Raw genomic sequence first — 13904 nt, 5'->3', positions numbered from 1 at the left:
GTCAATCAAGGCCGCAGGCGGTTGGGCCCCGCGGCGCTCTGCACTTGCCCCTTGGCTTCACCTCGAAGCCAATTCCAAGCGCGCCCTGGGCCCCGGGGCTACTGTCGGCTTTCTAGGAACGTGGGTCCCCAAACTCGCCTACCTGCGGCCCACGGCGTGGCTTCTCTAGCGGCCTGGTACGGCCCAACTTTATGAGCAAACACCCAAGACCCTTGCGAGGGGCCAAGCCTCGTGAGGCGGACGACACAAGACCTCCTCAGGGGCGGCCTCACTAGGCTAGCTCGCGAGGAGCGGAGAGATCAAGGCGAGGGGCACCTCATGAGGTTCCCGTGACGTGAGCCATGACGACCAAGGCCAGGCGGGCGCCAGCGGGCGCAGAGTACTGGTTTCCTCTTTGGTGCTAAAGGAGCAAGCGCATGCGAGGAGTCCCGAGGTTTCCATATCGGTGCAACGAGACCAAGACCAGCAGGACGGCAGGACGGAGGTCATTGCGGAGCCCACGTCGGCATCACCACCAGAGCCTTTAGCAGGCGAAGACCACCTTTTGTCAGGATAGCTTGTACTAGCTGTCCCCCTTCAAATTGGCCATTGTGGGATCCCTTCCCACCTCACATTTGGGGAGAGGACTCGGGCCTCTATAAATAGGACTAGCCACCACCATAGGAGGCAACGGATCCGGGACGGATCATTTAGACCACCCTCAACCACACAAGCTCATCGAGCTCAAGAACACCTCTCCTCAGGAGGTTGTTCTTCCCTTGTACTTGTTCATCCTCAGCCTACAAGGCAATCCACCACACCACACTGGAGTAGGGTATTACACCACATCGGTGGCCCGAACCAGTATAAACTCTTGAGTCCCTTGTTCTTCGAGTTCGACGTGCTGAGCTTTGAGATCGTGGTGAGTGAGCAAGCTAGGGGGAGGGAGAGATCTTCGTGCGCACCCCAGAGTTCGAACCTTAAGGGTTTTGCCGGAACCTGAAATCCGACAGAGAACGCATCCAGGAAACACAGCAGGTCGCACTCGGTGGTGGAGTCGAAGATCTGGTCGATGCTCGGAAGCGGGAACGGGTGTTGGGGACAGGCCTTATTGAGGTTGGCGAAGTCGACACAGATGCGTTCCTTCCCGCCTTTCTTTGGCACGACGACGGGGTTCGCAAGCCACTCCGGGTACCGGACCTCGCGAATGACACCTGCTGCCTCCAGCTTGCGAGTTTCCTGGACGATGAAGGACTGCTTCTCCGTGGACTATCGCCGCGCCTTCTGCTTCACAGGGCGCACATTGGGGCACACCCTTAAGTGATGCTCGATTACCCCCCTCGCGACCCCCACCAGCTGCCTGGGTTCCTAGGCGAATACCTCCTTGTTCCCGTGCAATAACTTCCCAGGCCAAATGTCGGATCATAGGTTCCGGCAAAACCCTTAAGGTTCGAACTCTGGGGTGCACACGAAGATCTCTCTCCCCCAAGCTCACACACTCACCGCGATCTCAAGGCCTAGCTCATCGAACCCAAGGAACAAGGGACACAAGAGTTTATACTGGTTCGGGCCACCGATGTGGTGTAATACCCTACTCCAGTGTGGTGTGGTGGATTGCCTTGTAGGCTGAGGATGAACAAGTACAAAGGAAGAACAACCTCCTGAGGAGAGGTGTTCTAGAGCTCGGTGAGCTAGTGCGTTTGTGGATGGAATGGATCTGATCCAAGATGAGTCCCTTTCTACGGTGGTGGCTAGTCCTATTTATAGAGGCCTTGGTCCTCTTCCCAAATGTTTAGGCGGGAAGGGATCCCACAACGCCAATTTGAAGGGGGACAGCTAGTACAAGCTATCCTGACAAAAGGTGGTCTTCGCCTGCCAAAGGATATGGTGGTGACGACGTCGTGGGCTCCGCGATGACCTCCGTCCTGCCGTCCAGCTGGTCTTGGTCTCGTTGCACTGAGATGGAAACCTTTGCCTGATGCCTCGGGACTCCTCGCCTGCGCCTGGTCCTTTAGCACCAAAGAGGAAATGAGTACTCTGTGCCCGCTGGTGCCCACGTGGCCTTGGTCGTCATGGCTCACGTCATGGGAACCTCACGAGGTGCCCCCTGCCTTGATCTCTCCGCTCCTCGTGAGCCAGCCTAGTGAGGCTGCCCCTGAGGAGGTCTTGCGTCGTCCGCCTCGCGAGGCTTGGCCCCTCGCGAGGGTCTTGAGTGTTTGCTGGTGAAGATGGGCCGTACTAGGCCGCTAGAGGAGCCACGCCGTGGGCCACAGGCAGGCAAGTCTGGGGACCCCCGTTCCCAGAATGCCGGCAGCCGCCTTGTGCCTATCCTCCAGATCCTTGGTGCGCTGCTGGACAAGCGCCTCCAGTTCTCCGTCCTTATTGCGGAGAGTGGCCTCGAGGTTTCGTTCCCGGGAAGACATGTCTTTTATCCTTGGCGTTTAGAAGCATCTCACGCTCCGCCAAACGGACTTCCCGGGTGGCGGCATCCTCTTTCGCCATGGTTATAACTCCTGTTGTCGCAGAAGGGTTTGAACTGTTTGTTGTGCCACTTGCGCAGTTCACTACCTTTGTCCCTCAGTTTTTGATCCATGAGACAGGCAGAGTTGCGCTGCTCCTTGATCGCCTACCACTTTAGGTTGTATCTGCTCTGCATATCCTTGATGCCTATTGCCACAGACTCCAGCAAGGACAAGTCCATGGCTACACTGACTGAATCATCAGCCTCTTCAGCTTGTTGGAATAGCGGTGCCATGATGCGCTGGATCTCTTCATTAAGGTCTGCGCTTACTGCCCTGGATGAGCCAGGGGCTCCGAGTCCAGGTTGGGCAAGAACCAACGCCAGCTTGCTCGAAGATGGTTGTAGGGCCGCGATCGAGGTGCCAAACTGGGGAGGAGGGCTCATAGTTTGAAGAGGAACTTTCTCTTCAACCACTACCTTCGACCCTAGCACACTACCAGGGATCTTCTCTGCTTCCTTTGGGCCTCTTGGATATCCCCGGCAATATGTTCCTGGCTTTCCGCGGTATCAATCTTGGCAGCCTCTTCGGCAGCGTCCTTGCCAATGTTGGCCACTTCTTCCAACAGCTCTGGTTCCTCGGCCAATGGAATTGCAAGCAAGAGTGACATGCAAGACAAAGAGATAATATACATTGGTGATCCAGAGACTTGAGGCAAAATAATGCAAACAACAAAAGACGGAGGGCAAGCGAATTAGCCGAAGATGTCTGCCGTGGGAGGACGTCTCTATGGCTTGACCCCCGCCCCCTTCCTCGGTAACCATAACATCGGCATGGGCCGATCCTTCGGTGGAGGCCCCCGGGGATTTCTCGTCTTGAACATTAGGCAGGGTGGTCCCCTCATGGAGGGCCTCGCTCTGGACGATCTCCCTCGCTTCCTTGGCAGGACATAGAGACGTGCTCTTCCATGCCTCCCCTAGTGGGGGAAACCTGTCCCATACCTTCGTGCCAGGGGCTAGGCTGGGGGATTGACGCTGGATCATTCGTTCTACCTCCCTGCAAGCCCGCGCCCTCCGAAAGCCCCGACGACTCCACTTGCTCGGATCGTTTGGCCAGGTGGATGAGGGTTTCTTCTTCGTCTCTATCAAAGACAACAAACAAGTTTGGATTAGCAAACCAAGAAGTGCATGATGCTTCGACAAGGAAAGATAGTGTTTTCCTTACTCTAAATCGATGAGCATGGAACCCAGCGCGAACTCCATAGGTGGTGGGGTCGCTCTACTCCTCTTCAGGGTCGGGAGAGCAGTGGTTCCCGGCAACTTCGAGCCTTTTTGAGGGGCCGGGTGCTCCGACGAGGATGAGCTGCATGAGGAGCTCGAGCTTGATTGGGAGCTGGGGTCGACCCCTGTGACCGCTTGGCGGGAGGGGTCTTGGCCTCAGAAAGGTGAGAGGAATGGCGGCACGCCACGTCTGGCCTACCGCCCTTAAAGGCGATCTTCTTCACCCTCTTGGTGACGGGCGCAGGAACATGGGCTGCTGCTCCCCGGCTAGCCAACCTACGAGGGCACTGTTCCAAGTCTGGTTCCAGGGCTTGAGGGGCCATTGCGAGCCAGTCCTCCTTGGGCTGCTCCATCTCCTCGGTCGCATCCCCTTCTTGGGCTTCTGCTACCGCGACATAAAGGGCTTCAACCCCGGCAGACTCCTCTGCGGTGTGCCCCTTCCTCCTGCCATGGGAAGAGCCTTCATCTTCAGTCTCCTCCTCTCCTATGGGCCTTGCCTTCCCAGTAGCTCGAAGCGCCTTGTCCTCCTCAATCAGCCTCCTGATGAACTCTGCTTCTATCGTGGAGGTGCGCTTGAACATGTTGCCCTCCACCCTGGAAGCCCTTTCTTCCAGGTTCAAACCCACTCAGTCTCTGCAACAACCTCGGGTAGTTCTCAATCGGCCTCAACTCTATAAGCGTTGCAGTCACGTATCCATTTCAAAATCTGGTCCAGGACAGAGTTGACATTTAGCGGGGCAACCGTTGCGGGCAAGTTGAATAGCCTAAGGCTGCCGAATAGCTGTTCGCACAGCAAGCCTTGGCCATAAATCGATAAATTATTGGTGAGGCATGGATATAGGCGCATCCTGTCCGCAGCATCTCCATACCGCTAGGCGAACCTATCCCTTTTCCGCAGCGATGTGACGCAGCGTCGGAGGAAATCAGTCCCCACCTATTCGATGGTTAGCTCGGGAGCTTTGAGCGAGCGATCCTGTTCAGCACCGGCGAAGCCTGTCGTCGGTAAGGCTTGGCTTCCAACAGTAGTTGCCGTGCGCGATGCACTCCGTCCACGCCCGACAGTACTCTGGAGCATCCACGTCCTGAATCAAGCACCAGTCTGCCCTCCATTCTTCCCACCTACCGCGCTGCTGACCAGGAAGGTAATCCCAAACATTCCTCTTGCCCCGAGGGATCCAACTTATATTCCCTGAGCGGTGAGTCTTGTCTTCAACCCGCGGGACGAAGAAGAGCCTGAACAGATCCACATTGGGGGCGACTCCGATGACGTTCTCGCACAAATGAGCAAAAATGCAATGCACGCCATCACATTTGGCGTGAAATCCAAAAGATGGAATACGTACACCACCATCATCGCCTCAAAGAAATCTGAGAAAGGGGGGCTGAGGCCGTAGAGAAAGTATGCGCAGAAGAAGCGGTAGGAATTTGGTGGATCCTCTTTCCCCTCCGGCAAGACCACGGGCGCACCATGCCCTTTTGGGACATCCCTCCCCCACATGTACGCATACCTTGCGACTAAGGCATTGCTGTCCAAGCTCGACGGGAAGAAGACCACATCTTCTCACTGCTTCCTGTCCAACTCCGCCGCTCTCTTCTTCTCCCCCTCCGCTGCCGCCTCCTTCGCGGTGGTCGCCCGCTTCCCCCTTGCGGCGGGGGCTTTCTATCCCATCCTTCGGGACTGTGGATAGGGTGGAAGACCCGATGGGGCCTTGGAGGCGAGTGTGGGCGCAGGGGCAGCCACTTGGCTTGAGGAGGAAGATGATGGAGGGTGAAACGAATGTGAATGAGCAACGCCCTTTCGTGTTTTCTCTTTTATGGGGAACGAACGTGGGGGGATGGCTCTTCGCTACTATTGTCGGTGCAACAAACCTTGGGTCTGTTGCCCAACTGAGCACGGGCAAAAGATCAAGACCAAAGCACCAGCTCAAGCCAGAGATTGAAGAGCGAAGAGATTTGAAGAACCAAAACGCAGCTTAGAGAGACCAAGATCAAGCCAGAGGAGCAAGATATCGGCAAGAGAAGGGCCTCCCTTGCCGGGCAGGCGAGCCCAGCAAGGGGTGAGGCAACAACCAGAAGCAAGCAAACAAGGATCCCTGACAGAGCCTGCCGGGGGCTGAACCACCCCGCCAACCACTCAAGCACGACCCATGTCGTCAATCAGTGTGGTGTCAAGCCACAAGATGATTAAGTGGCAGCCATTCTCCACATGGCGGCCATTTCCTACCGAAGAAACCCACAGATGACACCCGTCCTACGACGTGTCAAGGGAACAGGTGCGGAGCTGGCAGGATAGCCCGGTAGGCCTTGCCGGGCAACGAGTGATATGACACTAAGCGACGCATTTAATGCACCCGGTCAACCGGCAGAGTTAGGTATGATAGCACTGTTTGCTATCATATCGGCGGATAATGACCACTTTGCCACTGTGGTGACCATTTATTCTATAAAAGGAGGCCCATGGCACTCGTAGGAGGGGTTAGAAGGTTGGAAAGTTGATGAACCCAAGCCACCATACGCGCGTAGTCGCTACGGCCCCGAGGCAAACCCTGCCGGGCAAGCGTACTACGCACCACCACACTCATTCCACCATCATTCTACCAAAGCAGGAATAGGGTCTTACGCCTCGCAGCGGCCCGAACCTGGGTAAATTGCTTGTGTGCTCTCTGCCGTGCTGCCGTGCGCTGATCTGCTATTTGTGCAATGCGACGTCCCCCAGCCGAACCGGCAATGGACCACCCAGTCCCACAGGTGCCCGCGGATATCTCGCGACATCTTTGGCGTGCCAGGTAGGGGGCTCGCTTGCGCGAACCTAAAAGCGTGCACAACGCGTCATCTTCATCGCCATCTTCATCTTCGAAGACGCCACCGACCATGGCGCCCAAGAAGAAGAAGTCCGGCCCTTCGGCCCATCCATCCACCTCAAAGGCTCCGCCGCCTGGATCCTCTAATGCTGCGGGGATGCGCAGATGAGCGAGGACGAGAGTGCTGCTAGGGAAGTGGCTGGAGCAGGTGGCGCCATCATCGCTCCCCCCGCGGCAGACACGGGGGCTGGAGATGTCGGAGGAGAACAGCATCAGCAGCATCTCGACGGTCACGCTCCGCGAGGTGCGGACGAGGGTGTCACTCCGCTCGCACCCCCTCCTCCCACCAGCGGGCACAGGCGCAACAACGGCGCTCGATCCGGGGCGAGCCATCGTCCTCCAGCCACCCCTGCCACGGGGGCGGCCACGACGCATGTGTCTCCTCCCGGGCGGGTCGACCAGACCGCCGTGCCCAACGAAGCCACTGACCCTCGAGCACCACCGCCGCGCAACCCCGCTGGCCAAGTGGCCGTTCCATAGCTGCGTGGACGCGACACTAACTCTGTCGCCGCCGCTGGCACCATGAGGAGCCCGGCAACGGTGCGGTCGACGTCATGAACATCGATGCCAAGCAAAGCTACAGAGGCCATGGCGCGAGCTTAGCTACTACTGAGGTTTCCGCCGGCGGCCGAGTAGATGGATGAATGGTGTGCCACCATCCAGAGCCTGCTCGGTTTTGCTGAGGCTGGGTGCTCGCAACGAGCTGGCCCACCAAGACCTCCCCAAGCGACAGCAACCGCCCGCACTGCTGGCCGAACGGAGGGGGCTGTCCCCACGGTGCAGTCCCCACCTCGGCAGCCGACGCGGGCGCAGCAGAATCAAGACCCCGACGATGTCTCGATGGCCTCTTCTGACCTCGAGCACGTCCAGACCAACGTCGAGCCCCGGAGGATAGGTGGCGGGGAGACGTGCGCGTCGTCATGGATCGGCGCCCCGACAACCTCCACCAGACCGACGGGTGTGGCGGCCTCAACGTCGACGAGCCTGCGCTTGGTGTTGGCGGGTGCCTGCCCTTCAAGGTCGGCTGCCTTGCCTTAACACGGGAGCTGTGGCAAGTCCATTGGCCGCAGATCACTGCATAAGCATTTCATGAGCATTTGCATATGCATATAGATAGGATTGCATCCTGCATTCATTCTCATCCACATGGAGTTTCAGGTCCCTGCCATGAACTTGACTTCAACAAAGGATGAGAAGACTGCACGGCACGGCGATCCCCGGCAAGCCAAACAAATAAGTTTACCTCTTGTCCATTAGTGTTCTGTAAAGCTATAACTTTGCATGAGGAAACCTCACCTCTCTTTTTGAAACTTAGGTGCTCCCATCCATGACTCGAACGTTGGTTCGGTCAGGATGGTCGCAGTAGCCTTTGGTAAAAAGGAATTGGCGGGGGGCTGGCCCCTCTGTCTGTCCCCGGCAGACGGAGCTCTCTGGCAGACAAAAGAGGGTAGCGGCAAGATGTCCTACCGGGAAAACTCGTTTATTTACATTAAAGAGGCACTCCACCTCTGCATGGACATATACATGCACGGGTTCCCGGCAAGGTTCATCTTTTTCATTCATATGCTAATACAAGTACAAGCATTACAGAACACAAAGATGGACTCGAGAGATTACATTATTTGGATTAAAATTTGGCAGTTGTCGGCAGGTTTAAGATTGAAAAAAGATAAAAACCCAGTAACCCCTCTTTTCCTTTCTCTGCTCCTCCTCCCCAGGATACAAAAGCAAGAGGGAAAGGAGAATAAAAGGAGCAGTTGGGAGAGGGCGGCGATGAAGGGACCGGAGGAGCGGTCATCCGCCGCGGTCCGCAGGTGGCAAGCACCCAGGAGCTGCGCAAGGTGACGAGCAAGGCCCGTCACCCCTCCCCAAGCGGAAAGAAGAAGGGGGGAATGGGGAACGGGTAGAGACGGAACCGGCATCACCCACAACAGGCATGCAACGCTACCATCGCCTTGGCAGACCCAGAGGGCGCGCCTCTCGTCGACAACGGCCTCAAGACCTCCGGGAGGGGCGATGCTGGGATTACCAATGATCTCCAGCTCTGCCACCCGGACGAGCCTCGAAGAGACCAAAAGATTCACCGCGCCAAGGACCAGGCTCACTCCGCGAGCATCATCACCGGCATGGGGCACAGTAGCCCCAAACAGAAGCCCGGGGGCTGGCTCGAAGCCCCTCTCTTCAGCATGACCGGCGGAAGCAGAGAGCAAGAGAACAAAAAGGAGAATGCAAAGATGGATGACTTCGCCCTCCTCCGCCCCTCCTTTTATAGGCCGATAAGGGAAGAGCAGCTGCTCCATCAACGGGTGACCACCGCCCTCCTCCGCCAATTCAAAGTGGGCGGACCCACCTCAAGATGCTCTCCCGTGCCACGCACCTCCGTTACCCACCCCGCGCGATGCATGCAGCATGCGTGGCTAAGGATAAGGGTGCGCTGCGGGAAGAGTAATTTGGCGGTTTCTACCCTGTCCATTAAAGTCATTCATGGGCCATCACTGCCGCGGCCCCACCACTATTGGCTTTACACCGCGCACGGGGAAACCGGAAACCGCCACAAGACCAAGACTAATGAAGCAGCAGTGTAAACCTCAAGGGGCCAACCCCTTCAGCAATTCTGCCTATGCACTTATTAGGCCCTACCCCAACGACGCTCAGCAGCGCGTTCGGGGCAGGCCCAGGGGCTTCTGCCGGTGCAACAAACCTTGGGTCTGTTGCCCAACTGTGCATAGGCACAAGATCAAGACTAAAGCACCAGCTCAAGCCAGAGATTGAAGAGCCAAGAGATTTGAAGAACCAACACGCAGCTCAGAGAGACCAAGATCAAGCCAGAGGAGCAAGATATCGGCAAGAGAAGGGCCTCCCTTGCCGGGCAGGCAAGCCCGGCAAGGAGCGAGGCCACCACCAGAAGCAAGCAACCAAGGATCCCGGCAGAGCCTGCCGAGGCTTGCAGGGGCTGAACCACCCCGCCAACCACTCAGGCACGACCCACGTCGTCAATCAATACGATGTCAAGCTGCAAGATGATTAGTGGCAGAGATTCGCCACCTGGCGGCCATTTCCTACACAAGAAACCCACAGATGACACCCGTCCGGCGACGTGTCAAGGGAATTGGCGCGGAGTTGGCAGGATAGCCCGACAGGCCTTGTCGGGCAACCAGTGATGTGACACTAAGCGGAGCATTTAATGCACCCTGTCAGCCTGCAGAGTTAGGTATGATAGCACTATTTGCTATCATATCAGCGGATAATGACCACTTTGCCACTGTGGTGACCCCTTAATCTATAAAAGGAGGCCCATGGCACTCGTAGGAGGGGTTAGAAGGTTGGAAAGTTGATGAACCCAAGCCACCATATGCGCGTAGTCGCTACGGCACCGAGGCAAACCCTTCCGGGCAAGTGTACTATGCACCACCACACTCATTCTATCATCAATAGACCAAAGCAGGAGTAGTGTCTTATGCCTCGTGGCGGCCCGAACCTGGGTAAATTGCTTGCGTGCTCTCTGCCGTGCTGCCGTGCGCTGATCTGCTCTTTGTGCAACGCGACGTCCCCCCGCCGAACCAGCAAGGGACCACCCGGTCCCATAGGTGGCCGCAGATATCCCGTGACAACTTGCTCTCAGGAATTTACCGTTTTACATTAACTACTAGAATCCCATGACCCCACGACCTGCGGTAAGTACGTGGAGTGGACGTTGAGTGGACTGGTCATCATAACAAACCGCTGCGCGCCCAGCACTTCCTTGACACGTGCCCCTGCACTGTTTGGGGCCTAACCCAATGTGGCCAGTGACACATATGGCTCAGGCCCGGGGGCTTCTGTCAGTGTACACAAACAGGGGGTATGTTTCCCCTGACTTGTGCATGGATAGTAGGCCTCCAACCCGACAGCACCAAGCTGTTGGATTCAGGGCTCCACAGACCCAAGAAGGTTCGAACTCTGGGGCGTGGGTGAAGAACTCAACCTCTCAAGCCTACCAACTCGTCGCCCCATAGCCTAGCTCGATTCACGTGAGCAAGGACGAAGATGAACACGGAAGTTTACCCAATACGGGCAACCTTGCGGTGTAAGACCCTACTCCTGCTTTGTGGTGGATTGGCCTCACGAGGGGCTGATGATGAACTAGTATAGCGGATGGACAACCTCACGAGGGCTGCTCTGGTGAGGGTGGAAAAGTTAGGATCCGATCCCGCACTATGGTGGTGGCTAACCTATATTTTTATAGTGGCCTTGGTCCTCTTCCCCCAAAACTTAGGTGGGAAGGGATCCCACAGTGGCCAATTTGAAAGGGGACAAGTACTACATCTTATCCTAATGAAAGGTGGTCTTCGCCTGCAAAGCTTCTGGTCATGACGCAGCGGTTGGTTCAGCGATGACGTCCGTCCTGCCGTGCTGGTGGTCTTGGTCTTGTTGCACCGGAATGGAAACCTTTGCCAGATTCCTCGGGAACCCATGCCTGTCCTTGCCTCCTTAGCATCAAAGAGGAAACTGCCTCCTCTGTGCCCGCTGGCGCCCGCCTGCCTTAGTCGTCGTGGCTCACATCATTGTACCCTCACAATGCTAGGTACCTGCATAAAAATCTTCGCTCCTTGGGAGGTCTTGGTGTCGTCCGCCTCGCGAGGCTTGGCCCCTCGCGAGGGTCTTCTCTTGGCGGTCTTGCAGACGGGTCGTACCAGGCCGTCGAAGGAGCCATGACATGGGCTGCAGGTACGCAAGTCTGGGTACCCTGATTCCCATAACACTGGTAGTAGCCCCCGAGCCCAATGCGCTCTCGTGCTAGCTTCGAGGCGAAGCCAAAGGGGCAAGGGCGAAGCGCCGCGGGCCAGGTTGACGCGTTGCGCTCGGCAGGGCGTGGGCACCTCCGCTTCCCCATGCTGCCTCGGCAACTGCCCGGAGTGACAAATGAATGGCTCACCCCGCTAGGCCATCATTACTCCTTGTTGCCTCGCCTCAGATTCCCTTTCCTCTGCCAAGGACCTCTCCAGATCAAATCGAGCCCGGCTTCCCCTTCCTTTTCCAACATCAACATAGGTGACTTCGCTGATGGCTCCCAAGAAGTCGCAGCCCGCGGTGCAAGCCGCAAGCTCTTCCTCCACTCTTGCACCTGCACTCAACGCGTCCTCCATCACCAAGGAGGGGCACCTTGACCTCGTGCTCCTATACACGGCGAGGGACGAGAACGAGTGGAAGGAGACCGTAATCTGGGTCGGCTCCCCCGAGCAGTGGACTCTGGCGCACACAGTTTACCCCTTGTTCCTCTACAGCATCTTCGCGAGGCTCATGCCCCCTCTTTCCGAGTTCTTCACCGCCTTCCTTGACTACTACCAGGTCCAGGCCCTGCATTTTCAGCCCATCTCCATCCTCCTCTTGTCCATCTTTTCCTTCTACTGCGAGGCCTTCGTGGGCGTGAGGCCCTCCATGCCACTCCTCCGACATTTCTTCTCCCTACGGCTGCACGATCCGACCCAACGCTCCGGCTGCGTGTCCTTCATCGCGGTCGATAAGAACAACATGCTCATGAGGGACGGGAAGAAGGTGGAAAACTTCCGGCACCGCTGTGTCTTCGTGGATACCAAGGGCCTCAATGAGCAGCTGGATCTGCCAACCGCGCTGCCCAAATGGCTCGAGAGGTGGAGCCACGATAAGTTCTCCGACCCCCAGGCAGCGCTTGTCCTGAGGAAGATGACCTCAGAGATGGATACCCATGCGCTGACGGGGGGCATGCTTGTGAAGGAGTTCCTGAGGCAGCACCTGGCTCCGCTCTATTCGCACATGCACCCCATGTGGGAGCTCTTGGGCACAAAGGACGGCATCAAGCTGTGCCCGGGAAGCCTGACGGGCGAGGAGCTGGACAAGGCCATGAACACCCTGCTCGAGGGTGAGCCAGGGGACCTCCCAGAGGCCTACGCCCTGCTGTACCGCCGAGCTGACAGGAGGCGTTGATCGCCTCCATGCCCATCTTCGATGAGCTGGGGCTTGTGTCCCCTGAGCACCCCAACTCCCCGGTGCTGGTGTCCTTCAGTGATAGTGCCAGCGAAGAGGGCAAGGAGGACTCCGAGGCAACCGAGGATGACATGGCGGAGATCTCCCCCCAATCATGGAGCGAGCTTCTCCGCGGCTTCGCCGATGACGACGACGCCGACGAGCCCCCGGTCGTGCAATCCCCATGCTCCACCGGGGTCCTCACCAGGTAAGGGGGCCACTCCTCGGGCCCTGCGGAGGTCATGCCAGGTGATAACCCACAATTATAGGGGATCAATTGTAGCCTCTTTCGATAAGTAAGAGTGTCGAACCCAACGAGGAGCTAAATGTAGAACAAATATTCCGTCAAGTTCTATCGACCACCGATACAACTCTACGCATGCTTAACGTTCGCTTTACCTAAAACAAGTATGAAACTAGAAGTACTTTGTAGGTGTTTTTGGATAGGTAAGCAGGAATATAAAGAGCACGTAAATAAAAACTAGGGGCTGTTTAGATAAAAACACAATAAAGTAAATATAGCGAGTTTGGAAAAGTGGTGGTAGGAGTTGCGAAATTGTCCCTAAGCGATTGACTAGTTTACTAGATCGATAGCAAGTTTTATGTGGGAGAGGCCACTGCTAGCATGTCATCCCTGACTTGGAATTCTATGCACTTATGATTGGAACTATTACAAAGCATCCGGAACTACTAACGTTCATTAAGGTAAAACCCAACCATAGCATTAAGTTATATTGGCCCCCCTTCAATCCCGTATGCATCAATTTCTATGCTAGGTTGAAGCTTCTGTCACACTTGCCCTCCAATACATAGTCCTATCAACATACAACTAACCCTATGGTGTGATCCACACGCGCGCTCATATGATGGGCACCAAAGGACAGCAACATAACCACAAGCAAATTAAATCAATCATAGCAATTCATCAACCACCGTTAGGACAACGAAATCCTACTCAGACATCATAGGATGGCAACACTTCATTGGATAATAATATGAAGCATAAAGCACCATGTTCAAGTAGAGGGTACAGCGGGTTGCGGGAGAGTGGACCGCTGTAGATAGAGGGGGGAAGGTGATGGAGATGTTGGTGAAGATGGCGGAGGTGTTGGTGTAGATCGCGGTGATGATGGTGATGGCCACGGCAGCGTTCCAGCGCCACCGGAAGAGAAGGGGAGAGGGGGCTCCTTCTTCTTCTTCTTCTTCCTTGACCTCCTCCCTAGATGGGAGAAGGGTTTCCCCTCTGGTCCTTGGCCTCCATGGCATCGGAGGGGCGAGAGCCCCTTCGAGATTGGATCTGTCTCTCTATCTCTCTCTGTTTCTGCGTTCTCCGGCGCTGCCCT

This window comes from Triticum aestivum, chromosome 4D (genome assembly GCF_018294505.1).
Source record: "Triticum aestivum cultivar Chinese Spring chromosome 4D, IWGSC CS RefSeq v2.1, whole genome shotgun sequence".
Taxonomy (NCBI): Eukaryota; Viridiplantae; Streptophyta; class Magnoliopsida; order Poales; family Poaceae; genus Triticum; species Triticum aestivum.
This window is presented reverse-complemented; position numbering follows the sequence as displayed.